Genomic DNA, 20,639 nt, shown 5'->3' on the forward strand with positions numbered 1-20,639 from the left:
CAGGATTAGGTTTAAATAGTCGCCGCATATTATCGAACGGTATTACAAGCCTCGTACACACAAAAGGGTTGAGGCAAACACGTCTGGTCTCTGCCGCTCTGGGAATTTCACCCGTTTAAGGACAGGAAAGAAACCACGGACCTCCGCTGGGACGGGTTCGTAGAACCCCTGAATACCCCGGGACGCATTTCCCAGAGAGGACTCGGGATGTCGCTTGTTGCGCTTTGGGAACGCGCGTGCGACAGCGTTCCGTGCCGGGTTCATCGTGCCGGTGGAGAAGAGTCTCCGTTCAGCGGGGCCCCCTCCGCAGGTTCGGCTGGCGGCTCTGCGCCTGCAGCCCGGTGCCCGCTGATCTCGCTCGGAGCCCGGCTGCCCGCAGATTCCCGTCGCAGCCCGGCTGGCCGGTGACCCGGTCGCGGCTCGGCGCCGCCGCCATTTCCCGCGGCCCGGGGTGAGGTGAGGCGAGGTGAGCCGAGGTCAGGGAGGCGCGCGCCCACCGCGCCTGCGCAGCGCACGCAGCCCTCCCCCTCCCCCCTGCGCAGGCGCGGCGAGGCGCGCTCGCGGAGCGGGGATCACCTCCCCGGTGTGCCGTTCGTGCGCACGCGCGGCGGCGGCGGCGGCCCCGGGGTGCCGCGGGTTGCAGTGCGCGCCGGCGCACGCGCGGTGGCGCGAGGCGCCGCGGCGGCCGGCGGCGGTGGGGGCTCGGCGGCGCAGGCGCAGTGGTGTCGGGGGGACTCCCGGGCCCGGGTGCTGCTGTGCCGCCGCCGCCGCCGGAGGAGCAGGAGCGGGAGGTTCAGTCGGGCAGTGCCGGCGGGCGGCGGGCGCGGGGCTGCGCGCGGGGAGCGGCGCTCGCCGGGGCAGCGCGGGCGGGCAGAGGCAGCGCGGGGCCAGGTGAGCAGCGATCGCGGCGCGGGGCGGTGCGGGCGGACCCGCCGGGCCCCGGTGTGCGGTGGCGAGGGGAAGGCGGGGACGCGGCGCGGAGGGGAGCGGTGGAAGTTTGACAGCTCCGGCGTGTGTCTCCCGCCGCGGACCGGGGGGGCGGGAGTGCAGTGGCTGCCCTTGGGCGGGCACGGCCGCGGCCGGGGGCGGGGGGCGCTCGCGGGGCACCCGCTAGGCCCGGTGACCCACTTTGCTCCTGTCACAACTCCCGGGCGCGTCGGGAGCGCTGCCCGCCTGGCCCCGCGCCCGCCAACCGGGCAGGCCGGGCGCAGGACTCCGCGGCATCCCCCGGGCCGGGCCGCGTCGGACCGAGCAGAGCCGCGGGCGGCACCTCCCCTCGCGGCCGCCGCTCCCCGGGGCGACTCGTCCCGCGGCCGCCGGGGGGACGCGCCCGGCCCGCCGCCCCACGCGCGGGGGAGGTTTCCGCGGCGGCCCTGCGAGCGCGGGTGTTTACACGGCGGGCGAGCGGGAGGGCGGCGGTCGGTGCCCGCTCGGCCCCGGGCCCTCCCCGCGGCGGGACAGCTCTCAGCTCTGCGGGGCCTCGGGCTCCGGCGGCGGCGGGAGCGTGCCCCGCGCTCTCCCTGCGGCAGGTGGGCTGGAGCTGCGGGGTTGCGTATGCACTTGTAGGCTTTTTTAACCCACCTCCTCCCCCTTTTTTTTTAAATTTTTTTTGGTTCCGATAACTTTATTGCGATAACTGCAGCGTGTTCACTCTCGTAAAACGTGCGGGATTCTCAGTAGCCCCGGTCCGTTTTCGAGTTCCTACGGCCTTAAAGTCAGTGTGTTAAATACTCCGTGCATGCAGGTGTGAAATACGACCAGCGAGGGACTGGAAATCCGTGGTACTTCAATTTTGTGTTTGGGTTAAGGTGGATCAGGATTTTTGGTTGGTTTCACTTTCAAATTCCAGATACTTTAGGCCTCGATATAAATTTGAAATGTTTTTTTTCCATGAGGAGGAGTGCTTATGAACTAATCAAACATGTTTGCAGTGAGATTTTTGTGAGGCCGTTGTTTTCATGTGCTGATAAGAGTTAACCTACCAAGAGGCACAGGGAAAGTCAGGTATGGCTTTGGCTGGAATATGAAACTGCATGTAGAGGCACAGTGGCCAGTCATAGAAGCTGATGCTCTGAATCCTTAAAGTAGGTTTTTTTTTTGTTTTTTTTTTTAAATGACTGGTTGACAAACAGTGCTTTTGGTGGCAGTATTGACTTGACCTGGCCTGCCTCTTCCTTGCTGCAGCTGCACCAGCACAACGGTTCGTGGAATTGTGTCCCATAACTAGCTTGAGGAAATGATCCAGGTTAAAATTAACTACCATGGTTTTATGTTTTTGTTTTTTCTTTTTAATGTGGTTATATTTAACCTGTATAATTTCTCTGGCTAACAGGTGTGACAGGAGGCAAGAGGATTGTTTAAGCAAATACCCTAGAGAAAGAAGTACTTGAGAAATACACCTCGACTGTGGTAGTCCTGGCAAAGTTCAGTATGAGCAGTTGCAGTTGTTTCACAATGTTCAGTTTTACAGAAATAATATTGACTTTGTTTATAAATATCTATGGGGTTTGGGCCTGTTATTTGAAATTGGACAGCATTTGATTGTTGTAACAGAGGGATTCTACTTGAAAGTAACTCTGCTGTTAATTGTTTTTTATAAATTAAAATATTAATTTTCATATGTATCCACTTAAGACACTTCCTCAAACTCATTATAGACATGCTTTCAAATTACCAGACATAATGTATTTGGTTTAGGTTCCTTTTGTAGAATATGGCAACTTTGCCTGAGAATTTTGTTGGTAAGGCAAGGGTTACTGCTTCTTAACAAGCAATTCAAACAGGGAAAAAACCCTCAAACTTCCGGGTTGATATTTAATAGTTTAAGGTGCCATTCAGCCATGCCTTGTTTTTTATTTCTTCCGCTTCATGTTCTTGCATGGGAAAGTTTTAACACATTTAGGTAAAATAAAAGAATGTGAGGAGAGCAGTGTGTTTTCCTTACTAATGCTCTCCTAAGGACCCCCAAACCTCTGCTGTAGGTTACTTTAGTCTCTTTGTACTAAGCACTTTAAAAACTGAGTGGTAATTACCTTAAATTTAATTTGCAGTGTTGGTTAATTAGCTTCTTAGTATAGAATTTCACAGAAGTCATGAATCTTTGTGGTTGAATTGGTCTTGCAAGAGAAATTGCGGCTTTTAAGAGCTTTGAACTTTTGCTTTTTCCCCTCCCTATTTTAAATTTCTGCACAAAGTTTAATATTAAATGTGAGTTGATATTAAATAGCAGTAGAGGTATATCCCCCCACCTTCTCCATATGTTCTTTATATGAAATATTTTTATCAACTTGGAAAGTTGTGAATTTTTTATTAAAAATGAATAAACTTGTATTAAAAATAGTTGTGAATCAAAAATGCAGTTTGCTGCACTAGGTAATTTCCTCATTTGAAAGCAGCTCCTTTATCTATGCTTTCCTTCAGGGGACACATATAATTTGTTGTCAGTGCCTCATGGTTTCAGCTTAGTTTTATAGATGAAGACTATGGATAGCTCTCCTCTTAAAGTAGAAAATTAGTATCCTAATACAGTTTTAAATTCAAAATATAGTTCAGAAGAAGTGGAATTACAGCTGAAGGGTGCCTTTTCGTCACATTGTCATGAGTTATTTTTTCTCGAGGCAAAGGCTTTGTTAGATCTCTGAAGTAAAGAAAAGTTCAGTTTAGTGTTTCAGCCTTTTTAAAGTACTAGCTTCTTTATGAGCACTGCAAACTGTGAAGGCCAAATGTGAAAGCAGGTGTAGAACTGTTTCTGAGGATTGGTGATGTTAGTAGGTAGTGGCATAGCAAAGTCAGTAGTGATTGTTCCTGCCATTCTTACTTTCTGTTTATTTACTTTGCAAGGTATTTTTAACCTTTCAGTGTTAGTGAACTGGTTCACCACTGAAGGGGTGGCACAAGACCAGGAGAGTCACCAGGCTGTTGGGAGAACAGTGGCTGTTTTACAGTAGCTTTATCTCTAGAGGCAAAAAAAGTGTGAGACTACAGATAGTCACCAAACCATTCAACTGTTTCTCTCATCTTAAGCTTACACTGAATTATTGTTAGTAGCATTGATATTATTATTTTGGATTTAGTGGTCTTTCAGAATAAAAAGACGTGTTGGAAGCACATCTTCATTCCCGTAGCAGAATCTGAAATTAAAGATCTCAGTGTCTCTCTGTAACTCTGGCACAAGCAAATTTGGGCAGATCTGTTAGGAAGGTACCTCTTTGACTTCTGTAGGTGGTCCATGTGGGGAAAGGAACTTACTAGGATCATTGGTTATTTTGTTAACTCAGTGGGAATCTGTAATAATTTGAAACTCTGACAGACGTTACACTGTTTATTTGTTGTAGGACTTAAAAGATGTGAAATGCAAAATCACAGAGGAGAAATAAGACTCAGGGTTAATGTAGCTGCCCTGAAGGGTTGAATTCTCTATCCCTACTGCTGCCACAAAATGCCTTTGTCATGTAAAAGCCACTTTAATTTTGGTATGCCTCACCTCTGAGTGTGCTAATTTATAGTCTTAGTGTTCTCTTACCATACTTTTTGTGTGTATTACAAATTCTTTATTATAGCTACTTTTAGAATATATAGTCATATACATAAAATGCTTTGGTCCACTGTGGTTGTCATACATTTAATATAATGTGGAAATAACAAGGTTTCACAGATTCTTTCAACGGTTTAGAGCTGCACACTTTGGACTCTTTCCAACTGTTGCATTTTGTCATTAAAATCAGTGAGTAAATTTCCTTTCCATTCTGTACTGATGTTCTGAGTATATTATGAAATCATCATTAATAGTATTAATATTTTATTAAATATAGATCCTTAAAAATTAGTTATATATATGAGATTCAAAAGTGATAATAACATATTTGGAGTGTGATGCTTTTGAAGCTCAGTATATACTATGGGCATTCCTCATATTCATGATAAAAATGTAGCCAAATTAGCAATAGATGTGGCTACTTCAATGCTTTTTTGTTAAAACTATGTGTGTGATCATCTCAGAGTATGTGAGAAGGCTTCAGTTTTGAAGCTAATGTCATTTTACCAATAATGACAACCTGGTACCACAAGAAAAGTGGTGTTAGATTATTATGCTGTTGTTAAAACACTTCTTGGAGTAAGACAGATCCAGTTAGAGTGGTTTTTTAAAATAAATACATGTGACATAATTATTCTATAGAGGTCTTTCTAGAGTTCCACTAAAAAGGATATTTGCAGGTACCTCTGAGATGGTTTTGGTTTATGTTAGATCCATAAAATAATATGGAGGAGTCAAAATTGATTTAGATGGGTTTTGTGTGTCTAGCTCCAAATAAAATTGATGTCTGTCTTAGAGGATTTCTAGGTTTTCACTAGTAAAGTTTTCCAAAGTTGAACACTGAAGTTTTGTTCTCATTCACATCTTCCAGAATCTTATCATAACCGAGCATCTTGGCATCTAAATCTGTTTACTATTCATAAATTAGGCAATCTGTAAATTAGGCCTTCACTTGTTCAAAGGCATGTTCAAACCACACCTCAGGCACACCTATGGAATTGGACTTGGACCAAAACCCTGTGGTGACTCTCCCTTTTGTTCAGAAGCACAAAGGAGTGAGGAGGAAGAGGCTTTGTTCATGTGTCCTGTAAAAAAAAAAGAAACGCCCAAAGTAAGCAACAAACCAACAAAACTCCAAAGCCTGGAACCTCACTTTTCCTTGCAGACAAATGATTGAAGTCTAATTGGGCTAAAGAGATATACTAGGCCAGTTGTTTTCTTGGAGGAAAAGGATATGATTTATATACTTGTATTCTGGCCTGTGTTTCATTTAAAATTTTGAATGCCATTACAAACTAGGACTAGAATTGCATCTCTTCTTTGCTGCCTTAGAGAGGCATGCATACTTCTGGTACTGCTCTGTCCAGTAAAACTTTACTTTTTATTTTTGCTTCCATATTCTGAAAATTGCCACTGAAATGAAAAGTTAGGATTTGATGCATCTTCTCAGTGTGATGCAGAGCCTGCTGAGAAATTAGGGTTTGAACCCTGAAGACTAGAGATTTGCTTTCCAGTTTCTGTGATCCAGGTTACTGTGCTGTAACCCTGTGCTGCTGGACAAATGAGAGCACATCTCTTCCCCTCTGCTGGCATGTTAAAAGAATATAGTACTCCTGCTTTGATGGGAAAAGCTTAGCTATATGTATGGCAAGGACAGGGACCTGGATTGTGAGTACTAACCTTACTTATGTCTGAGGCCTCCAGAAACACGTGATGGCAAAATACTGTGTTCACTGGTTGCTTATATAATATAGTTTGTGTCTCTGTTAAGTTTTGAAAAAGTCTTGCTGAATGATGCAACTCTCCCTGCTTTGGTACTTAAGATCCTTTGGTACTTTGGATCCTTTTTATAGATCCTTTTGTGTGGAATCCCCTTTTTGTGCCCTGTTTTAGTGAAGACTCTGCTGCTTTGGGATCTGCTACAACCAGAGCAAGCCACAGAACTTGCTAACCATGCTGCATAGTAGTGGTCTTGCTGTGGGACACTTAGAAAAGGAGGAATACCTGGGAATGGGCTGATCACCCAGCATGGTGTCAGAATTTAAAGTACTTTCTAGCTGGGAGTAGTATTGCTAGGGACCTCATCTACAAGAGTTTTCAGCTTGCAGCATCACAAGTTTGTGAGTGTATGTCCACTTCTTGCAGAAGAATGATCCCAGGTCCCATAAGCACTTCATTATCTGCTGAACTGGTAGATCTCCAGAAAGTTTCAGCACTTTCTTCATTGAGGCAAGTATTTGTGAATGTAGAGGCCAGGCTGGCTGGTAAGAAGTGGCTCTTGTGGGAGGTTAATGTGTGAGTTTCCTAATGTACGTTAGAAACACTGAGGAAATAAATATATATTTTTACATCTTAAATTATGATCTTAATGAAAGAATGAGATACTAAGCTGCCTAATAAAAAAGGTACTACAAAACACATGAATACAGCTAATTTAGTATTTCAAATTCTGAGAATCCTGCTGCTGTTACAAATAAAACTAAAGTCTCCATTTTTATGTTTGAGTTTTTAATGAAGTAGTTAATAATTGTTTCTTGCATTTAAGGGCATTTGAAGTGTTTGGTGGCTATTTCATTGCATGTTAAGTGTAATGTCAGTGACTGCCTGTTGGATTTTGGCTGTTACTGACATGCACTTTGGCAGAACAGTGTTCCAATAGTTTAGAGGTTGCTGTTGAGAAGATGGTTGTGAATACAGAGAATGTAGACTCCTGCTGGTGTGCTAAGGTAGAAGGTGTGTAATTTTTCAGATTACTCTTGTTAGAGATATGTTAAATGTTTGGATTTTCACCAGTCATCCAAAAGCCTCAAGATAGGAGAAAAAACCTGTCTTGTTTCATGTGGTAACTTTGCCACCTTAGTTCCCCAAAGCTTAATTTGAAACCTACAGGTGAAGTTGTAAAAAGATAAAAAAATATTTTGCTAAAAGCTGCTTCTTTCCTTGGCTCAATAAACAACTAGGAAATTTTCCTCGATTAAAAGCTGTAGGGAGGGAGTTGCCTTTTTTTAAGCCTGATTTCCTAAGAAAATGTGATTTATGCTTTTTCCTTGTTTTCTCTCATTCTTTCCTTACATATTCACCAGTAGCTTTTGAAATAGTTGATCAGTTGTAGCCATGTTTGTAGGAGGGATGGAAATCACAGACCATAATGTTACCACAGGTTTTGGGAAAATGAGCAAGCTGGATATAGAGAAATGTGTCACTGCCCTCTCTTGAGTGAGACATAATGCAGTGGGATTTTGGTACTGACCTTTTTTTTTAACATGCACTGGGTCTGTGTTGGGTAGGAGACCAGGAGTTGTTTGTGTCATCAGGGCTTGAGGAGACAGGAGGAATATTGGGCTGTTTGGAAAGGGAGGGGGACCAACAATATCATAGTGTGACATTAAAGCAAAATAATTATAAAAATAATATTTTTCTGTCAGCATAAGAACAAAATACAGTATTTCCCAAATCAGATTTCCAGTAAGCCCACTCCTCTGTCTTGTAACACAGAGTTACTTGTGGAAAAGCAGGAACTGAATTTATGTCTAGAATGGCATTTCTCAGCTTCTTTCCTGTCTGGCCTGTATTTGCATTACTTATTTATCATAATAAACAGCAGACTGAAATCAACTTGGAGGTTTTTATGAAGTCTTAGTAGTGAAATGTAGCATGTCCTGCTGGTTGGTTTAGAAAAACTGAAAATCTTAGTAATGCTAAAAGTGAAGAAAACTTCATTAGCTTGTGCTGCTTTCATTTCTAGAGAATTCTCTGCTGTATAATATAAAATATACTTGTCAAGACTCATAATCTTCACAAATTTTAATTTCTCGATTTTAAGTATTAAAATGGTCCATTTAAAAATATGATAACTAACTGCAAAATAGTTTTTTTATGCTTGTGCTTGTTTTAAAGTAGTTTTCATAGTAACAACAAATACTCTAAAGGAAACAGGGTTTTCCTCCACGGTGAGTAGAAAAGCAAGTAGCAGCATGAATCACAGCTTCCAAGAACTGTCAGAATAGAAATGCAGATTCTCTCTCTCTCTCTCTCTCTCTCTCTCTCACACACACACACACACACACTTTCCTGTCAGTTTTAATGTAGTAATGTGATTTAATAAAGTTTTCTTGCCATCCACAGCAGCAACATCCATTATGTGTAATCAAGCTACTACTAGCAGTTGTGTGTTTGAGAACTACTGTTCAGAGCTGGTATGGTAGTTCCACTGATAGCAATTTTACATATCATATATTTTTCTGGAACTGTTTATGTTGTTAAGATGTTCTACTTCATTTTTTAGTATAGTCTTTTTTTCCAGCTCAGAAGCATTAGCTAAACATTTTGTGCTGCCCTAGAGCTTTTCATGATGTTTCATAGATAATAAGATAGAGTTTCAGCCTTGAGAAGCTTGTGATCTGAATTTCACTGACATAGAAAATGATGACTGTGACCTCAGAAAGGGGGACAAGGATTCAAGTTAATAAGCGAGTCATAGTGAGTGAATTAAACAAATTCTCATTTCTAAGAAGATGATAAGATCGATCAGCAACAAGTAATATGAGAATATAGAAGCAAAAGGCAGCATAAAGCAAGTCCAAGTAATATACATATTTGGAGGAAAGGAAGCAAAATATTTTTCAGGATCTGGAAAGCATAATGAGATCAGAAAAGTAGTTTGGATCAAGAGAAGGAGTAACTAGAAGGTTTAATGAAATAGAGCAGGAAAAAGATCTGTAGAAACTTACAGATTATGTTGATCGGTTTAGCTCTTCTGAAGAAAAAAAAATGAGACAGGAAAATGATTTGAGAAAATGACAAACTGTTTTGATCAGTTTGGCAGGGAGGTTAGGACACAAATTCTACTAATAAGATATTTTTTTTAACCCTTTAAGAAATTTAGCTGTCACTTGAACTTGCTTCCAAAGTGAGTGGCAAAATAACAGGCATCTGTGCCTGAAAATTTCATCTCAGGCATTCCTGTTGCTCTGTTGCTACCTTCTATTACACACAATTTTTCTGCAAGCTGGAGGACTTCATATGAATTTCAGTACAATTGAGAGTGGGGCTATAGAAGTTGTTACCATCAGTGGTGATTGACATACTACCGTTTTATCCAAGTCAAAAGGATTACAAACTTTTTTCACTAAAATAACTGAAATTGCTTTTCCAAATTATTTTAGTTAAATTTGTACTGCCTTTATATAGACAATTAGATTTATGGTTGATTTAGGTTGAGTTACATTAAACTTTATGTTGTCAACAGAGGAACTAAAAATAATGTTTCGTAAACTGGCATAGATTTTTTTAAAAATGTGCCTTAACTTCCTGCTCTATAGAATATATTTTGCCATTTCTTATCTACATGCTGGTATTTGATTCAAATCATTGATTTTTAACATTTCATATGTCATTTGACCACTTAGAAAAATACATATGTAGGTGTTAATGGTCTGTATTTCTTATCCCATTAGACTTGGCAGTAGATCTCCTTCAAACATTGGCATTCTTCTTCCCCAGGCTGACAGCTTCTTCTTTCTATGTTATATGTACTGGGAGACAAGGTGGTAAAGAACAGGGGTTTAGAAGTTACTTTGTTTTGGCTATTTTATGTCAAAGGAAATCCGTCAATCCTTGCATCCAATGGAAGGGAATAGATTTATGTATGCCTTAAAGGATATGCTTTGCCACATGGGAGTGCTGAATAGAAAATATCAGCAGTGGGTCGGTCAGTAGCAGTAGATTTTTCCAGCAGGATTATCATCAGTTAGATGATATTACCAAGTTGGTGCATGTGAATTTAAAATATAGCATGGTGTGTAGTAGTACAGAATTAATGAGCTGTAGCAGGTGGGGAGCTCTTTCTTCGTTGAATAAGTAGAGTGGTTGTGTATAAAAATCTGTTGTATAGTTAGCTTTTGCTCAGCACATCTTACTGTAATTGCTTTTTTGTTAGTGAGGGGAGTTTGATTGATAAGGGGAGTCCTGTGCTGTTTGCATGCCATCTTCTCTGAGAGTTTCTAGTTGTGTGCTGAGGCAGTTGACGTGTGCTGTTTGAACCATAGTACACACAGTTAAGATTTTATTGATGCAGTTTCTTTCCAGAAGTTTGCATAGTGTATTATTAATATTCTGCAAGGTCATAATACAACCTGAAGCAATTGTAATGAAATAATTGTAATATTGATGTTTTGTAGACATCATTACATCTGTAAATTTGGTGTTAACATTTGTCTCATGGGTTTGGATTTCAGACAGTGCTAGAGCTATGTAAAGGTGGTGTGCAATGTTGTAATACTCCTTCATGAGTATTTACATCATTCTCTTGAATAGAAAAATTAGAAAGTGAATTTTTTGACAATTTAAGGATGTGTATGAAATTACTGAAATGGCAGGAGAGAAAAGAGAAATAATCAAGGGCTCATCCCCAAAAAGGTTTTTCAAACAGATTTTCATTAAATGATGGGTTTTCTGTTGTTTTTCAGAAGACCGTGCCAAAGAAGACTTTTACTCAGATGACATCACATTTGGACTACTAATGCTACCCACCCACTCTACAAGGCACAGTGTATTTCTAGGTAATTTAAGTAAGTATGTAGATATTATTGCTACTAGAACAGTAATGCTTTAAGGAGAAGCAGCTCTTTTTCAACCTCAGGCAAGGTAGACATTCCACTTCAATTTGAGATTTAAATTAATGGTGTGCGTGGGCAAGAATAAACTTCAAATAAGCTTTTTATAAGCTTTTATCCTGTACACTGGAGCATGGAATGAAACAACTGAACTGTACCTGAGCTGCCTTGGAAACTAGAAGGAAGAAAAAGCCCAGACCTTATGAAGGCACTGTCCCCAGCAGTGCAGCGTGCTAATGTGGCCTGTGGTTTCTGGAGACTAATCTAATATCTCTCCCAGGGATGTGTTGCAGTGAATGAGCATATGTGCTACCATGCTCACTGCTTTTCTGAGTGGTTTTTTTGTTTGTTTGTTTGGGTTTTTTGTGTGGTGTGGTTTTTTGTTTGTTTTGTTTTGTACTGGTTTTTGGCTTTTTTTTTTTGTTTTGTTTTGGATTTTTTTTTGCAGATGCTCTTGTTGAGGTGACTTAATACCCCATTCATGTAAGGATATAACAGAAGAATGCATCTTAAAGGGTTCAATTACCACTGTCTCTGTTCACATGTCACCTTATTTATGAAAGAGTTGCTTTTCCCTGCTTCTTTGATTGGACACTGTGTACTGTCCAGCTGAGGATGGGCCAGGAGGTGCAGATTTTCATCTTTGCAAGATTTGTCCATCTTGTATCTTGCAGTAAGGTTGCTGATTGCTTTGTGCATGCAAAGAGGCAAGCACAGAGCAGCAGGGTAGTTTGTTTATGGTTCATCTTTTGAGCAACAAAGGGATTTTGATTCAGTGTATCATGAGGATCATGGCCATGGCCCTCTGTAGACTTCGTGTGTGTGTGTTTTTATGTTTCATCTTTCTAAGTAGGTATTATTTTTCAGATGTTCTGTTGTTTTTTTGACTGTGTCAAAACATACACTTTTATACTGGGTCAAAAAACCCCCAAGAAATCAGTCTATTTATGTAGAGCAGACATTGTGCCAATCTTGTTGAAATGGGATTATTTTGTCTTGCTGGCAGAAAGCCTTCCTGTATTCCTAGTGGCTTATAATGCATTGGAGGTGCTTGGTCATACATGAAATATGGTCGTGAATGGAGTTACAGGTAGCAGTGCTTGTAGTTAATGATGCTTTCTGTTACAGAACCCTGGTTTTAGTTGCTTACAATTTACTAAGACTTAAATCTCTGTTCTATGTCTCCTTCACCTAAAATTTGACCAAGCATCAGTTTGTGTCTGAGGATGAGTTTAGAGGGAGGAATGTACTCTTTTCTTGATGCAAAATGCAATGAAAATTTTGCCACTGGAAAAATAAAGCACCTGCATATGCTGGAGCAAGCACTCAAGGTGTTAGGAGAAACAAATTGTTATGCTGCAATATTTTTTTCTGCTATCCCACTTACATTAGGCATCGTGATAGATTTCTGAAAATATGTTTTCTACCAGTTCAATGAATTTCCTAAATCCATTTCATCTGTCCAAATCAGATGAGGTAGATATGTTCCAAATCCTTTTAGTCATAAGCAGACAGGGCTACTGAGCATGTTCTAGCTAGACTGTGAGAAGTAAACAGGTCTAATCTCCTTGACTCCATTGTAGTGTCAGGTATAAACACTGAGTAAGAAGATTTTCTTCTGTACTCTGTGCTTTTCCTTAACTTTATCATGCATGCACTGTTGATTTGGTCCTTCAAATTCTGCTTCAGCAGTATATTTTCATAACTGTTGTTGATTTTTTTTCCTTCAGTTTTTCTCTATTCTTTGCTTTTTCTCTTTATTGCTTTTATGTGAACATTCTCTAATGTTCAAGATCATTATTTTATCATAATAATATTGATTTTTTTGGACAGTGCAGGCTGTGTGTGGTTAAAAGTTAGGAAATACTTCTTTTTGAGCAACCTGAAAACCTCTATGTGTTGTGCATCTTTGATATTGCTTTTCAAGTAACATTTTTAAAACATGAAGACTGTATTTGTTCTGAAATGGAAAGGCAATATAATATACTTAAAATTTTCAGATTATGTACATGTGAAAATTTGTATAGTGTCATCTTTCTTAAAAGACAGTTTTTTTTTTTAGGAATTGCTCTAAAGAGATCTGATTTTTTTTGTTTTCATCTAAATTTAGCAAATGTAGAGAGAAGCCCATTCTTTCATTTGCAAAGTCTTCTGGAAATCTTTTTGGATCTTGTGTACTGAACATCAGTGAAACTAGGTAAGTCTGAATATTTTGGTTATTCTAAGCAACTAATGAATTAATTGGATGTGAAAAAAAAAGGTTAAAAAATCCTATTTGTAATTTACAGTTCTTGGAGAAACTCTGGCATATAACCTAAAATCTAGAGGATTAAATTATAATGTAAATTACATAGCCCAGAAAATAAAGGGCAGAGATTAAGCAGTATATTCCTGGCTTTACATCTTAGGTAAAAAGCTGTGTATACACCAAATATATTTTATCTAATGTTTCTTTAATGAAGTTATTGTATTCCACAGATCCCTTGATGAGCTTCCCTTAGTATTTCTTTGTTCCTGTGGCTGTTCTCTGAGATGATGTTTAGAACCAGGCTAATTTCAGTCTTACAGTAGACTAATATTCCTGTGTCATTAATCTGATTTTTCTCAATTCCCATAGTTGGTTAGCACAGGATTTAGAGATCGATTTGAGTCATTGCAGTAAGCCCATGATCATCTTAACCCCTTTTAAAATTTGAGTTAGGGGAAGTTAAATCACAGTGGTAGTGCTTACAAACCTTTCTCAGATTATACTATCTGACTTTCCAGGGGAAAAACAATACTGACACCTCTGTCTAAAAGTTCAGAGTTGCAAGAATATTTACGTTTCCCTTACTGTATTTAATAGCACAGGTAATAGGAGGAAATGAATAAATAAATGAGAGAAAGGCTGAAAGAAATAAGGTAGAAAGAAGAAGAGAAGTAAAATATTTGAAGTGAGAAAACAGGACATAAAAGATGAAGTAAATAAGTGAAGAAAAGAGAAATGAAGCCTAAGAAATAGGGATATCTAGATTTATGTCTTCTGCTGAATTGTGGCACAGAGGAAATAAATTTTTTGTGGAACCCAGTAAATAGTCTTTTATCATGTTTTTGTTTTTCAATTGTGAGGCATTAAGAAGACTGCTTACAGAATTTTCTGAAGTCTTTCAGTGCCATCAAGTATTCTGTTTATGACATGACATCTCTTTTGATTAGTCTGGTTTGAAAAGGTAGGGTTTAACTCCAATGTATGCATTACAATTGCGATTTGGATGATTAAAACTGCTTTGGAGAAAATCTCACTGTTGTCTCTCCTTACCATTTGCTTGGCTCAGTGTGTTTGAACTATATTTCTTTCTCAGAACACTAGTCTGTGAGTTCTGCTGCAGGGGCAGAGTGCTGTTCTGTCTCTACTGGGGACATGGAGTTCTGCATCAATCATGAAATTCCTGGAAAAATTTGAATGGTCCATGTGATAGTGATGTTTGCTTCTGGAGACCAGATGAAATCTAATCCAAAATAAAGCCTCTTGAACAGCTAGCATAGGAGTGTCAGCACCAGCTGCTTTGATCTACTGATCCATTTCTACGGTTTCAGGTTACTTTCTAATGGGGACAGAGCCATAGTTGTTCACTTTGGTTATAGGTCAGTAGATGAGGGCAGTGAACCTCTAAGACATGTATCTATGCTTCAAGTACAGCCATGAGTTTGGGTGCTGATTTTGAAAAGTTTTGAAGTGCCAGAAATACTTCTTTTCAATTTTTGTAATATAAACTGTGTTGATGAGACAAATAAATTCTGTAAATGATAGTGGTTCAAACGATTAAATTGTACCTGCTTTTTGTAATTCTGATGGATTAGTTGGTGTTTTTTCTGCGCTTGTATTTTTAAATTGTTAAACAGAGGAGTCTTCTGATTTCTTTAATTTTATAATTTTTGTATAGAATTTGAAAATATGTATGCTTCCCACCCCAGGTGTTTTGCTTGAGCTGCTCATCTGCATTGATAAAACCCCAAGGCCAGTGTTTTATGGCAGTCATTAAGTAAGAGCAACACAAAAAATGAAAAAGAGATGGTCTTTGCAGGTTTTTGCAGTTATTACCCTTTTTTGTGCCTTAGCTGTCATGAATCATGACAGACTTTTTTTTTTTTTTTGGCCTGGAATGAATTCCTCAGTTGTTAAGGTGTTGAAAATCTGAGTAATATTTAGGTGCTGGTGTTAAATCATTTTATCTTGAAATAGCAGTTGAAAGAGTAGTCTCCATCTGCCCTGTTTAATTTTAAGTTCAGAGTTTCCCAAGAATTTTGCATGCTTAACTGTAGTATAATATCTCACACATCTTAGCCAGTAATTAGGACTAAATTCAGCTATGTTTCTTGTTTATTAGATATTTGCAGAATCTCGACCTTGGCTTTCAGCATTTTCTCCAGAAAATTTCCAATATTCAATGAAGATTTCTGTTGATAGGGATGTTTCAACCTACTGTCTTTAAAAATATAATCATTAATATCCACCCAAAACTATTAAGCTTGTAACAGCATAAGTAGCAGCAGCATTTTGAAACTGTTTGAAAAAAATCACTGGCTTTAATAAAAACAATGAAGTTATTTTCAGTATTATTTAATTTGTTCAGAATTGAGATATAAGCCTCAATTTAAACTGAAGAAAAACGTTGAGAGTCAAAATGTGAGTTATAAGCCAGTAAGTTCTGAAGACTCCTCATGAAGTAATCTTGCCTTAAGAATATTTCACTGTTATGTTGAAGTGCTCTGTTTGTGTATTTTTCATGTGTTTGGTATAAGTAAACTGTTTCAAGCTTGAATGAATGCTTAAATACAATACAGCTGTTTTCATTTCCCTGTTAGCATATAGCCTGAACATAAAATTCATGTTAGTTTCAGGATTTCCTTGAATATTGATAACTTTTGTTGTCCCATTCCTTAGTACCAGTGTTTCATGGCCACTAGCAAGATCCTAGGTCTTTGAAACCATTCTCACAATGTGAGCAGAAGGGAATTAAGTAAAATCTGATTGTAATTTTGGTTTTTTTATAACTGATATATTCATTGTAGATTGAAATAGCTATAATACTTTTATAAATATTTCTTAGTGTTGCTTTTAGGGATTTAAGTGCTAGATGATCAAAGTCAGGTTTTGTTAATTGAGCAAAGAGCCCTGTGAGGGATAGAAGCACCCACTGGGAAGGGGCCTCTGTCCCAGCAGGGAGGGTCTCTGATGGTGGCAGTGACTGCCAGTGTGACTCCTGGACGGTCAGACAGGGAGCTCCCCTAAACCTTGGGATCTCAAGAGTGTAGAGAAGACTTTGAGGGGCAGGAAATGAGCATTCAGAAACAAGTATCTTGGTACACAGAAATAATGTTCTGTGAAAGAAAAACTTGGGAATTGTAGAAGATAAAAATTAAAAAACGGAGGAAGGGAGTTTAAAGGCACGCAAATGTAGCCCTAAGTAGTTGATACGATTTTTTTGTTGGGTATTTTAGATGGTAAAAAGGACTAATAGTTCTCACAGAAATCACTTTGAGGACACATTTGAAACTTTGTAGAGTTTATATGGGGTGTCAGAATAGAATCTGAATTTCCAAAAAAGGAGTTGAATTTTTGACCTTTCCCCACGCTTAATCTAATCCTGAAAATTCTTATCTTAAATATCGTAACTGCAAAGTTTTTAAGAGCTTGGTGTAGAATTTCCTGATAGGTTTTGTCTTTGAGTCAATAGCATGATCTTAAAATATTTTTGAAGGAATGGGAGACACATGACAGAATTTTACTATGAGCATTGAATTAGTCTGCAAGGTATTAACAGGCTTCATTATGAAAATTCCCTGTGCCTGAAGAGTAATATTCTCATCATAATTAATCAATTTATTTACAATTAAATTGACTGGAACCAATATTTTGAAGGTGATACTGGTACATGAGAAGAAGGAATTTGTTGTTTGTCCTTTGCTGTTTCTCTGGTGATCCTCAGAAGGTGATTTCAGTAGGTTTTCTGGACTTAGCACAAGCTCTGAAGGTTTCAGAGGAGGGAGTGCATGCTTCTACTGCTCAGGAGAAGAAAGGAAAAGTGAGAAAATTTGTTATCTACATAAATAAGGTTTTAGAAACACAGGCTGTTAAAAATGTTAAATGTTAGTGTTACTTTAAACTATAATTTTTCTTAGAGCTTTGTTTCCTGAACATTCAGAAATTCAGTTGTATTCAGTGCTCTAATGTTTGAATTAAGATATTCTTCCTTTATTTCCTTTTAAGAATATATGCTGAGTGATTATAGTAAAATTAAATTAAATTTTGAGTTGATTTTATATACTTTTTTTTCTGTTGCTGCATTGCTGTTTTTGATTAGTTCATGCAGCACTATCTCTTTTGTTACAAGAATGTAATTTTCTACCTGAACAAGTCCAATGTGACTGGATGCTGGCTGGTTTTATTTCCTTTGGTTCTTGCTTGTAGCAGGGTGGCAAAAAGATACTTAGCATCTATATCCAAAGTGGTTACTGAGTGTTTTGCTGAAAGTTGCTAGGGACAATAAAACTAAACTTGTTTTTGTCTTAGTTTTGTTTATTCTTAAGCCAAAACAAGAGTTATTTCCTCTCTGTATCAATTGCAAAACTCTTCTGGTTTGTTGCTTTTTTGGGAGTTGTGTTTCTGTTTTGGTTTGGTTGGTTGGGTTTGTTTTTTCTTTTTTTTTGGGGGGCGGGGTCCATTTCCCTATTAAGGCACTTCTTGCCCTTGTGACATGAAGTACTTGTCCTTTATCTCAAGTCTTGCAACAGTAATTCCAGTTGAGCCCAGATTCTTCTGGGCTTCTTCTTTTGTTCTGACAAAAGAGTAACTCCAGTGTTTTCTTTAGTGAAATTAAAATCTGGATTTCTCTAAGTATAGTGTTGAGGATTTTTTCACAGTGTAAGCTTGTTTTTTCAATAACAGGTAGTTGTATTGAGGGATAAACGGAAAGATCTGGCAGGCACTATAATGCTAGAAAATTAAGTTCTTTACTCCTGTTAAAGTCCTGTTAACCATAGGAATATAATAGCAAGCATGCTAATACAGAAGTGTGTTTTGCCACATATTTTTTTGATAGAATCATAGGGTTGGTTTGGACCTCAAAGATCATCCAGTTCCAATCCCTCTCCTCCATGAGTAGGGAATGCCATTCACTTGATCAGGTTGCTCAGGATCACATCCAACCTGGCTTTGAACACTTCCAGGGATAGGCCATCCACAACTTCTCTGGAAAACCTGTTCCAATGCCTCAGCACCTTCTGAATAAAGAATTTTTTACTAGCATCTAATCTATATCTTTGCTCTTTTAGTTTTAAACTGTTCCTCTTTGTTCTGTATCTGCTTGTGTAAAAAGTTGCTCTCCCTCCTTTTTAAAAGCCCCCTTCCAAGTACTGGAAGGCTGCAGTGAGTTTTCTGTGGAGCCTTCTCTGCTTCAGGCTGGAGAACCTCAGCTCTCTCAGCCTGTCTTCCATAGGAGAGGTGCTCCAGTCTTCTGATCATCTTTGTGGCCTCCTCTGGGCTTGCTTTAACAGATCCATGTCTTTCTTGTGTTGAGGATCCGAGAGCTGGATACAGTCACCCCTTGTCACTGGCCTTGATTTGGACATAGAGTCATTCACCACAACTCTCTGTCTGTGTCCATCCATCCATCCAGTTAGTTTTCCCTCCAACAGTCCACCATTTAAACCTATGTCTCTCCAATTTGGTGAAAAAGATCTTGAGTGGGACCATGTCAAAAGCCTTACAGAAGTCTTTGGATGACATTGGTTGGTCTTAACCTTGTCAGCTGTTGCTCCATCATAGAAGGCCACCAGATTGGTCAGGCATGATTTGCCCTCAGTAAAGCTGTGCTGGCTGTCTCTGATCACCTGCTTGTGTTGTATGTGCCTTAAAATTGCTTCCACGATCTTCCCAGACGCAGAGGTGAGGCTCATTGTTCTGTGGTTCCCTGGATCTTCATATCTCCCTTTTTTTAAAAAATAGGACTGATGTTTCTGTTATTCCAGTCAACAGGGTTTTTGTGTGACTGCCATGGCTTTTCAGGTGTGATGGAGAGTGGCATGGCAACATCATCTCATCAGGTCCCATAGACTTGCCTATTCAGTTTCATCAGGTGGTCCCAAACCTGCTCTTCTCTTACAGTGGAAATACACTGAAATGACCATCCCCTAGTGCTTCCCATGTTTTGTTTTGTCCTTTTTTCAGTTACCTCATTCATTTTCCTTTTGTTACCATTTTCTGGTCTTCAAAATGATGTGCAGGACTTCTGGGAAAAGTGGTGGGTGGAGGTAGGGAGGAGGAGGAGCTGCTTGTTTGGTAATTTTTGACTTGGACTGCACTTCAGTGTTGTAGCTTAAAATTTTCCAACTGTCTCATTTTATGGAAATGTGAAGTCTCACTTCTTTCATTTTGAAGATGCTTCCAGTGAAATACACTGCCTACTCCATTTTTCAGGCAGGCAAACAGTCCACTCTTCACAAGAGCCTAACAGAATAATTTAGCTGTGCATGAGTCACCCATGCTGGGAAATTTAGGTACCAGAAGCACTTCCACAGCTGCACAGATCATGGATTGTGCAATCAACTTGTAAAAAGTAAAGTGGTGACTAGCACTAAATATTTTTAGACGTGTTTTTACTTACATGTATGCATTTCTGTGTGATATAGATAATTAAATTTCAAATAAAATATTGGCTTTCTAAAACACCTGTCATATATTCTTGGGCGTTGCTGTTAGCAACTGTTGTCAATTAAAAAAAAATTATGTCCATTTGGTATACCTGCACAATTTAAAGTGTTACAAGTAGTTGATGTTGGTATAAATCATTCATCAGATTGTCTTTGCTAGCTGAAGAGAGGAAATTTAATGTGGCCATGGAAATGAGTGGTCAGAGTAATGATCAAAGGCTAACATTACACAAACTTTTGGCTTGATCAAGGAGATTGGTAAAAGTGCTTACAAACAAAAGTAGCTGTTAGGGTGTGAAGTGCCTGGTCTCTATAGCCATGTAGTTACCTGTGTGGTCTGTGGGTATTGCTCTTGCTGTCTTTCATGTGGTAATTCTTTATCTGTGGACAGATTCAGAGGAAGTACTTAGTCTTACTTCTCCCACAATCTAGGTAGTAAATACCCTGACCATGAGTTAGGAATAAGTCTTTGTCTCCTATTTAGAGAAAACCAACCACAGAAAAGAGGGCAAAACAAGCAAAAAAAAAAAACAACCCAACAAAACAAAACCACCTACAAAAATCCCTTGAGTTCATTTTGTTTAGTTGTCTGGCATGTTTTTTAGTTGTCTGGAACTGGTGTGCCAGTTCCCCTCTGACCCCTCCCATCACTTTTTCATGTGGGCATAACTGAGCAGCAGGAAGATGTTTCTGGATAACTAGATAATTGTATCTAAAAGGAGTAAGTTGATGATATAAAATAATTTGATGTCTCTTAAAACTGATTTAAGACTCATAAGCTATATCCTTTATGGACTGTA

General features: G+C 39.5%; 1 protein-coding gene across 13 annotated transcripts in view; it reads left to right on the plus strand.

Moving 5' to 3' along the window:
• Positions 1 to 668: 668 nt before the first annotated feature.
• The window catches only part of CLOCK (clock circadian regulator), a 64,443-nt gene continuing 44,472 nt past the window's right edge, over positions 669 to 20,639 (plus strand). For 2 of the 13 annotated variants that reach the window (XM_071432371.1, XM_071432368.1), the window contains exons 1-3: positions 669 to 891; positions 11,002 to 11,103; positions 13,259 to 13,345. The gene's annotated coding sequence lies outside the window, so the exon portion shown is untranslated. Of the gene's footprint in view, positions 892 to 1,508; positions 1,530 to 1,573; positions 1,782 to 6,677; positions 6,764 to 11,001; positions 11,104 to 11,182; positions 11,776 to 13,258; positions 13,346 to 20,639 lie in introns of those variants that run through there. The other 11 variants (XM_071432357.1, XM_071432372.1, XM_071432365.1 and 8 more) reach the window with 10 other exon arrangements.

Source organism: Agelaius tricolor, unplaced genomic scaffold, assembly GCF_023055355.1.
Source record: "Agelaius tricolor isolate 1412-34295 unplaced genomic scaffold, bAgeTri1.0.p SCAF_8, whole genome shotgun sequence".
Classification (NCBI taxonomy): Eukaryota; Metazoa; Chordata; class Aves; order Passeriformes; family Icteridae; genus Agelaius; species Agelaius tricolor.